Below are 10,745 nucleotides of genomic sequence, written 5' to 3' on the forward strand. Positions count from 1 at the left end.
CATTAGAAACTTGAAGACAATTAGACTTTCTTTTATTTTTCTTTCTTAAATACTTTGTCTCTTTGTCTCAGTATCTCCTAATTTTCCATTATCTTCTGTTGAGAATGTACTTACTTAACTATTTCCACTTTCTCTGTTATCATTGCTATTATTATACATGCATTTATTTATTTATTTTTTGTCATTTGTTGTTTTCTTTCACCCTGAATATGTTTTAAGAAATCATAAATCTCATATGATATAAGTGTTGAATCATTTACATAATATGATGTAGTTCAAACTCTTTAATTTCTAGTTATTTTTTAACACAACATCCATATGTATTTCACCAAGAATTTAACTCTGAACATCGTTGATATGTTTTATTATTTGTATTTGAATATGTCTGCACATTTCTGATTTTAGTGTGTGAACAGGACTTTTATTTTGGAGGGGGGATATGACATCATAAGGCTGTGCCACACTCCTGCTTTGTTGTGATTTGTCTGAAGAAAGGTTTGTGTTTTGAGCATTTGAAGTGTTCCAAACTGTTCTGGCAATTTTATACTGGTAATGATGACTCTTGAATGAATGTTTTATTACTGAGTGTAACATTGTAATGCTTTGTGTAACATATTAGAACTTTTGGGGTTTTATTTTATTTAATTTTTTTTAGCAAAGTGCATGCACATGAGTAACGTTTAGTTTGGATTTATTTTCCTTCTGTTGATTATCCTCATCTTGTCCAAACTCACAGAAACACCTCCACGTGACACACTATTATAAAGATGGCGTTTATTAAAGAGGAAAGTGAAGATATTAGGATTGCAGAAGTATTCAGCATCAAACATGAAGATACTGAGGAACAAACAGGTTGGTTTCTTTCTCAAAGCTCATCTGATTCTTATTCACAGTACAGCTCTACAGAAATTAATGGTATTTCTGAAGAATATCATATGATTATCCTAATTATGGCTTTTATTTGACCTGGAGTGTAGGCCAGGGTTCTAGATACATTAGGAGCGAACCAGCTTTATCAGTTCTAAACAACATAATGATGACTTTAATAATGACATGACTTTTTTTTTTTTTCAGAAGGATATTTACACACGTGCTCTACTGTAGTTATTTACCTGTAGTTGTTAATGATGGGTGTCATCAGATTTCTGTGTTTATGCTTTAATTTTTCATTCTTACTGTTGTTTAGAAAGACAGACAACACAGAAATACATAGAATGTGTCAAGTCACTATTATTTATATAGCGCTTTTAACAATGCAAATTCTATCAAAGCAGCATTACATCAGCTTGACATAAAGCTGGGTGGCTTTATTTCAGCTTTACAGTATTTAGACGGAGAAATAGTTTGTCAAAATAGTGTCATTCTCCTCTGGCCAGACAAAACCAGCGGTTTAAATCTAGGCTAAAGCAGAGTCAGATTGTGCAAAGGACTCATCTGGTTCCTGTGGTCTTGTCCCGATGGCCATCTAGGAGACAGGGTCTTCACTGGCGATCTGTCTCTGGGGCTCATCTAGTTGTCCTGGTCTCCGCTGATGTTCAGGGCTGTAGAGGTCATCTCTAGGTGCAGATCCACCATCTGATCTGGATATGGACTGGATCTGGGTGGCTACGGTGACCTCGGAATAAGAAAGAAACAGACTAATATTAGCGTAGATGCTATTCTTCTAACGTTGTAACAAGTACATTGGGTGTTTTGGGAAGTGTTCTCTGTTCCGGTTGACCTAATTAATGCAGCCTAACAATCTGAATTATAGAAATGTGATAGTGTGTTATGTGTAAGCCAGGTTAAAGAAATGTGTCTTTAATCTAGATTTAAACTGACAGAGTGTGTCTGCCTCCAGAACAGTGTTAGGTAGATTGTTCCAGAGATTGGGTGTTAAATAGGAAAAGGATCTGCCGTCTGCAGTCGATTTTGATATTCTAGGTATTATCAAATGGCCAGAGTTTTGAGAACGCAGCAGACGTGAAGGACTATAATGTGATAAGAGCTCACTCAAGTACTGAGGAGCTAAACCATTCAGGGCTTTATAAGTAATTAACAAGATCTTAAAATGTATATGATGTTTAATAGGGAGCCAGTGCAGTGTTGACAGAACCGGGCTAATGTGGTCATAATTCCTGGTTCTTGTAAGAACTCTAGCTGCTGTATTTTGAACCAGCTGGAATTTGTTTATTAAACGTGCAGAACAACCACCCAATAAAGCATTACAATAATCTAACCTTGAGGTCATGAACGTATGAATTAATGTTTCTGCATTTGACATTGAGAGCATAGGTCGCAATTTAGATACATTTTAAGATGGAAAATGCAGTTTTACAAATGCTAGAAACATGTTTTTCGAAGGAAAGATACAATTTTATCTCCAATAGTTTTGATCTTAGAAGTAAAGTAGTTCATAAAGGCATTACTACTGTGCTGCTGGGTAATGTCTGCACCTGCTGATGTTATTTTTTTTTCATTTAGCCACTGTATTGCATAAATACTTGGGGTTGTGTTTGTGTTCTTCTAAAAGAGTGGTAAAATAAGCAGATCTAGCAGTTTTTAAGGCTTTCCTGTAGGAGAGAGTGTTTTCCCACCAAGCAATACGAAATACCTCTAATTTAGTTTTTCTCCAGCTGCGCTCCATTTTTGGGGCTGCTCTCTTTAGGGTGCGAGTGTGCTCATTATACCACGGTGTTGGACTCTTTTCCTTAATCTTCCTTAAGCGTAAAGGACCAGCCGTATCTAAAGTGCTAGAAAAGCACCATTACTTCAAACAAATTATACTTGAAACCCGACCTCTGAGAAATACTGAAAATATTGTTATAAATTGTAGCAACACCTCCCCCTTTGCCTTCTGGATGCGGCTCATGTTTGTAACAGTAATCATGGGGGGTAGACTTGTTTATAATAATGTTTAATATTGTCATTTTACATTATTGACAAATTATTTTCCTATTTTGATATTGTGCAGTTGCTTTGACACAATTTGCATTGTTAAAAGCGCTATCTAAATAAAGGTGACTTGACATGTGAATCCCTTGCTGCTGACAGATAAACTGTACATGTGGCCAGTGGTGCAGGTGACGATGCAAGGAGAAGCTATTACTCGCCATGATTGCAGAGTAATTCCGACTCACCACTGTTGTTTGATGGACTCGTAAAAAAGGAGCGAGAGAGAAGAAGCAGTAGAAAACGTGAATGGAGACGCGATTGACAAGCTAATAGGCTAAAGGAATGCTAATGCACTGCTACACGCAGAATGTCAAAATGTCTTTTCCCTTGTTTTTTTGAGTTAATGACAAATTAACTGTTTTTGCTTTTATTTCAGAGTTGATTGAAGAAAATGAGGACAAAAAAGTATTGAGTGGATTTGAGGGAAAAAATCACTTCAAAACTGGAGAAAAACATTTGAGATGCTGTCAAAACAAACAGATAATTTTAAGGAAAACAAGAACCAAGAAATTATTTATCTGCACTCAGTGTGGAAAGAGTTTGACCTGCAAATATAGTCTTGATGTTCACATGAGAATTCATACTGGAGAGAAACCTTACAAGTGTTCACACTGTGACAAGAGATTCAATCAGTCATCAGCTTTGAAAACACATGAGATGTTTCACACTGGAGAGAAACCATACAAGTGTTCTCACTGTGACAAGAGATTCAGTCACTCAGGACATCTGAAAACTCACAAGATGATCCACACTGGAGAGGAACCGTACACATGTGATCAGTGCGGGAAGAGTTTCACAATAAAAGCACGCCTTGCAGACCATATGAGAGTTCATACTGGAGAGAAACCATTCACTTGTGATCAGTGTAGAAAAAGTTTCTCACAATCATCATCCCTTAAGTATCACATGAACATCCACACTAGAGAGAAACCATATGCATGTGATCAATGCAGCAAAACGTTTTTGAGAGCTTCAGTCCTGAAGACACACCTGAGAGTTCATACAAAGGAGAAGCCACATTCATGTTATTTGTGTGGAAAGAGTTTTTCACATCTACAAAGTTTGAAAGACCATCAAAAAATTCATACTGGTGTGAGAGAGTACATGTGCTTTGAGTGTGAGAAGACTTTTACTACAGCAAGCTGTTTAAAACAGCACCAGAGGATCCACACTGGAGAGAAACCTTACAAGTGTTCACATTGCGACAAGAGATTCAATCAGTCATCAAATCTGAAAAGACATGAGAGGATCCACACTGGAGAGAAACCGTATCACTGCACTACACTGCACATGTTTCAATCATTCATCTGCTCTACACAGTCATACAAAAAACAATCACAGTAAGTAGATCATCTTCAGATCAAGCACTTTCAGATCTGATTTGCGTCATCAAATGTTCACAATAATGAAAGTGAAGTGACGTGTGGCCAAACATGGTGAGCCATACTCTGAATTTGTGCTCTGTATTTAACCTATCCAAGTGCACACACACCGCAGTGAACACACACACCATGAACACACACCCGGAGCAGTGGGCAGCCAATGCTGTGGCGCCAGGGGAGCAGTTGGGGGTTTAGTGCCTTGATCAAGGGCACCTCAGTTGTGGTACTGAAGGTGGAAAGAGCACTGGTTATTCACTCCCCCACCAACAAAACTTGAACCTGTGACCTTCGGGTTAGGCGATCCATAATGCAGTAAAATATCATCTGGATAAATCCATTCTAACCAGACATTACAAGTAACATATAAAGAGACATTATCTATAGTTTTTATAGTGAATAAAGTTCATCTTCATTTTCAAAACCTGCAGATTCAACTATGAGATTCAGATCAACTCAAAGATGGAGTTTGTCCACAAAGAATAATGTCAAAAAGTTTAATTCTTGTAAGTCATTTTATTTTATGATATTAATGATACCAGTGTGCTTTCTTATATTATGTTCAATTGTCTTATACTGCATATGTGTCACTTGTAGTTTGCTTACTCTTTCATGAAGGAAAGTAGAAGTTTTTACAAACCGTTCTTGTTCAGGAAGCTGAAGAAGAGACTGTAACACTTTTAAGAAAGACAAGTTTATTTAAAATTTTGTTCTTCACTGTTGTTTCTAAAATGACTTCTTAAAAATCCTCTCATGATGTATTTAAGAAATGCAGATGCATGATATACTGTTATGTAGCTTTGTAATTGATCCTTCTTTGCTTCTCTTTGTACCTGGTAATAAAAGCAAATCTCTCCCGCGAACTGCCAAAATACAGACAGCACATCACATGTCCGACCAGAGACAGTAATATATTGGATCACTGTTACACAACAATAAAGGACGCATATCACTCGGTTCCACAAGCAGCTTTAGGACTCTCTGGTCACTGTTTGGTTCATCTTATTCCATCCTACAGGCAGAAACTTAAATCTGCAAAGCCTGTATTAAGATCTGTTAAAAGATGGACTAACGAAACAGAGCGGGATTTACAAGCCTGTTTCGACCTCAATGATTGGACTGTTTTTGAAGCCGTTGACACCAATCTGGACGAGCTCACAGAGACTGTAAATATCAGTTTCTGTGAGGATATGTGCATTCCTAACAGGACTCATCTAATCTACAACAACGACAAACCATGGTTCACTGCCAAACTCAGACAGCTCCGTCAGGCCAAAGAAGATGCTTACAGAAAGGGGGATAAAGTCTTGTATAAACAGGCCAAATACACACTGGAAAAGGAGATCAGAGTGGCAAAGAGGAATTATTCTGACAAGCTCAGGAAAAAAATCTCTTCCAGTGATCCTGCTTCAGTGTGGAAAGGAATGAAGGATATCACCAGTTACAAAACACCACCCCCCAGCACTCTGGAGAATCAACACCTGGCAGACGACTTAAACAAGTTATTTTGTCGTTTTGAACGATCACCCCACACCCGCCCAGAACACCCCTCCACACAACCATTCACACCTCCAGCAACCCCTCTCTCCCCCACACCTACAATTCAAATCAGCGAAGATGATGTGTGCCAGGTCTTCAGGAAGAACAAAAGAAGGGAAGCACCAGGCCCAGATGGTGTGTCACCAGCCTGCCTAAAAATCTGTGCTGATCAGCTGGCCCCCATCTTCACACAGATCTTCAATAGATCACCGGAGCTGTGTGAAGTCCCCTCATGCTTCAAACGCTCCACCATCATCCCCATCCCAAAGAAATCCAAAATTACTGGACTTTATGACTTGGTAAATCCACATCCGGCACTCGTACCATCAGCACTGGAGCTCCTCAGGGCTGCGTTCTCTCCCCACTGCTCTTCTCCCTCTACACCAACACCTGCACATCTAAAGACCCCTCTGTCAAGCTCCTGAAGTTCGCAGACGACACCACACTGATCGGCCTCATCCAGGACGGTGACGAGTCTGCTTACAGACAGGAGGTTAAGGAGCTGGCTGTCTGGTGCAGTCTCAACAACCTGGAGCTTAACACGCTCAAAACTGTGGAGATGATCGTGGACTTCAGGAGAAACCCCCCTGCTCTCCCCCCACTCACCATCATGAACAGCACTGTGACTGCAGTGGAGTCATTCAGATTCCTGGGCACCACCATCTCTCAGGACCTGAAGTGGGAGATTCACATTGACTCCATTGTCAGGAAGGCCCAGCAGAGGTTGTACTTTCTTCACCAGCTGAGGAAGTTCAACCTGCCACAGGAGCTGCTGAAACAGTTCTACTCCGCCATCATTGAATCCATCCTCTGCACTTCAATAACTGTCTGGTTCAGCTCAGCTACCAAATCTGACCTCAGAAGACTACGGAGGGTAGTCCGCACTGCTGAGCGAATCATTGGTACATTGGTACCCCTCCCCACTCTCCAAGAACTGTACTTATCCAGAGTGAGCAAAAGGGCTGGTAAAATCACTCTGGACCCCTCACACCCAGCACACTCCCTCTTTGAAATGTTACAGTCTGGTCGACGTTACAGAGCTCTGAGCACCAGAACGACCAGACACAGGAACAGTTTCTTCCCTCAGGCAATCCATCTCATGAACACTCAACAATAAACGTGGAACACACAACTATAATACACTATCCATTCACCACACTCACTTATTTTATTTGTATTTTCTCATTTCTAATTGGCACATACTTGACCTGTACATACATAGTTGTTTATATTATATATTGTGTTTTTGCTGCTTTGTACATTGCCTATTTGGATATTTGTATATTATTATTTTATTACCTGTGTCCTGTCCTGTTGCTGTCTTTCTGTTGCACTGTGGAGCTTCTGTCACTACAACAAATTCCTTGTATGTGTAAACATACCTGGCCAATAAAGCTCATTCTGATTCTGATTCTGATTCTAAACCGACTAAATATAAAGACCATAATATTGATAAGTTCTGACGTGATCGGTTCTGCTTTCAGTACTGGAAAAATGAAAGGAACACACTTATTTTGAAAATCGGCTCATTTTACAACTCCCCAACAGTTAAACAGTTGTGTTTTACCGTTTTTGAATCTATTCAGCCGATCTCTGGGTCCGGAAGTAGCACTTTTAGCTTAGCTTAGCTTAGCATAGATCATTGAATCTGATTAGACCATTAGCATCTCGCTCAAAAATGACCAAAGAGTTTCGATAATTTTCCTATTTAAAGCTTGACTCTTCTGTAGTTACATTGTGTACTAAGACCGACGGAAAATTATATTACGCAGCACCTAAAAAGACTTCCCCAGCTATATCATAACTAGTTACCTAGCTGGGGACTACTTTCAGGCGCTGCGTAATATCACTGTGCCTGCTGCACCCATGGTACGGCAGCAAAGTTCGTTGATTATTACGCCAGAATGAGAGTATAGTTCCTAGCCATATCGGCCTAGAAAATTGCAACTTTTCATTTTCCGTCGGTCTTAGTACACGATGTAACTACAGAAGAGTCAAGCTTTAAATAGGAAAATTATAAAAACTCTTTGGTCATTTTTGAGCGAGATGCTAATGGTCTAATCCAATTCAATGACCTATGCTAAGCTAAGCTAAAAGTGCTACCGCCAGACCCGGAGATCGGCTGAATAGATTCAAAAATGGTAAAACTCAACTGTTTAACTCTAGGGGAGTTGTAAAATGAGCCTATTTTCAAAAAAAGTGGAGTGTTCCTTTAAGGAAATACACTTACAATTTATTATTGCTACATAAAAGTTATCAAGCTAATTGTATCTTGTGAACCGTTTATATGTACGATAAAATTTACCGTACAGTATCTTGCTACAAATGTTTCAACAATTTCCTTAACAGCATGCATTTTGAAGCAGTTTATTTAAATGTTGGTTAAATTAATAATTAATTCAACATTTATACATGGATGTTGCTCAATCAGGACAAAAATATACATGCATCATAACATCATTCAGAGAAATAACTGACAACGTACGGTGCTGACTTAAAGACAAAACAGTTCTTTTGAAAATGAAAGTTTCTACAATATATTTAGTAGTAGCTTATCAGGGGTGACTGTCAAGTTGATGTAGATATGGCAGAAATGTAAGGTAAAAATCAGTTAATGATGTAATCAAACAGATAATTAACACCATTGACAGCAATGATTATATGTTCCAATCAAGCTTAAGGCAAAATCTGGTAGTTATGTTGTTTGAGGTTTGGCATCATCTGAGATCCCCTGAGGGGTTGGTATCATATCTTCTCATGTTTTCTGGATCCAGACTGAAGCTTGTTACCACGGGATGTAAATCCCGATTGTAGCGTGATAGACTAGTTAGGTATGCAGGAGCTAAACTATTTAGGGACTTTTAAGCAAGTAATAATATTTTGCAACTGATACAGAACTGAATACGTAGCCAGTGCAGAGACTGTAAAATTGGAGTAATATGATCACATTTTCTTGACCTGGTAAGGACTCTAGTCACTGCATTTTGGACTATCTGTAGCTTCTTTATAGAAGATGCAGGACAACCAGCTAGCAGTGCATTACAATAGTCCAGTCTAGAGGTCATGAATGCATGAACTAGCTTTTCTGCATCAGAAACAGGTAGCATGTTTCATAGTTTAGCAATGTTTCTAAGATGGCAGAATGCTGTATTTTCAAAAGATAAGTTGCTGTCTAATATAACACCCAGATTTTTTACTTTAGAGGAAGTAAGCTGACCATATACAAGTGACCAAGAAAAGTTTTTTGGCCAAAGCCACTGATCCCTGTCTCCAAGATTTACCACAGGGACATGAACTACACCTTGGTCCACAGGCAAAAGACATTTTGAGATGAGAATATTAGCAGGTAAAACACACTCAACACAGAAAAAACAATTAAGAATATTCATACCAAGAAGGCCTGGAATTGAGAGCTTTTGTTGCTTTTTCAAGAAATCTTTGGTTTGATTAGTGATTAGTATTCCCATCTTAGGGAGAACTCAAAACCACAACCTCTAGCTCCAAATAAACAAGATTTTCCAATCCATTAGCAGCCTTTAACTGTAGCCAACTACATGGCTGCAGACGGTCCTTAATATGTGTAGGGAAACTCTCCGTGATCATAGACACCATAGACCCGGTGTCTAATAAGCAAGGGCTTTTGACACCCCTGAATGAAACTTCCACCACAGGACACTGACTAATAAGCTGAGGCAAAATACCATGTATTGATCCATTTGAGAGGCAAAAAAATAAGGGGAAAAGGGAAGTGGTGTGTGGCCAAGTATGGTGACCCATACTCGGAATTTGTGCTCTGCATTTAACCCATCCAAGTGTACATACACCCGGAGCAGTGGGCAGCCATTGCTGCGGCGCCCGGGGAGCAGTTGGGGGATCGGTGCCTTGCTCAAGGGTCTCACCTCAGTCGTGGTATTGAAGGTGGAGAGAGCACTGGTTATTCACCCCCACCCCCCCTACAATCCCTGCCGGACCTGAGACTAGAAACCCACGACCTTTTGGGTTACAAGTCCAACTCTATCCATTAGGCCATGACTGCCCCAAGTGTTAAGTGTTAAAAGGGCAAACACTTCGAATCTCCAGAGTCATCTCCGGTCATATAACGCAGCTGCGAACACTCAACTCATGTCTTCTGAACGCAAACGCCTAGCTAGTCAGCTAGATATCGCCTTCTCAAAAATGACCAAATACAAAAGAGAAAGTGATAAATGGAAGACATTAACGAGAAATGTGGCAACATTTTTGGTAGTTGAGAACACGCCGCTCTGCACTGTAGAGAAACCTACTTTCATAGAAATGCTTCAGTCGATTGATAAACAGTACAGTTCCAAGCAAAAAATACTTTTCAAACACTGTCATTCCTCAACTATTCAATGAAACGAAGGAGAAAATGATCACGGAACTACACGACCTTGATTTCTTTCCCGCCGTGACTGATATGGGTTCCAGCATTAATATGACTCCGTTTATGAGTCTGACTGTACATTTCATCCTCAAAAACTGGGATCTTGCAGACTGAGTTCACACCAGAAAGTCATACGGTAGATAATTCAGCAGAATCTCTCCACAGCGCATTCAAAGAATGGGGATTAAATGAAAACAAATCTTGCATGCATCATGACACAGACTCTGCCTCTCTATGACATCCTTTTTATAGCTAATCATGTTACATACCTGATGTCAATTAACTTAATTAGTTGCTAAAAAAAAATCATTTTTGTATTGATTTGTAGAATTCAGTTTTAAGTGCACTTTGTCTCTTTGTCTCAGTATCTCTTAATTTTCCATTATCTTCTGATGATAATGTACTTAACTACTTCCACTATGACATTCGTTTTTATCATTGCTATTTTTATTTATTTATTTGTTGTTGTTTTTTTCACCCTGAATGTATTT

This window comes from Barbus barbus, assembly GCF_936440315.1.
Source record: "Barbus barbus genome assembly, chromosome: 3".
Classification (NCBI taxonomy): domain Eukaryota; kingdom Metazoa; phylum Chordata; class Actinopteri; order Cypriniformes; family Cyprinidae; genus Barbus; species Barbus barbus.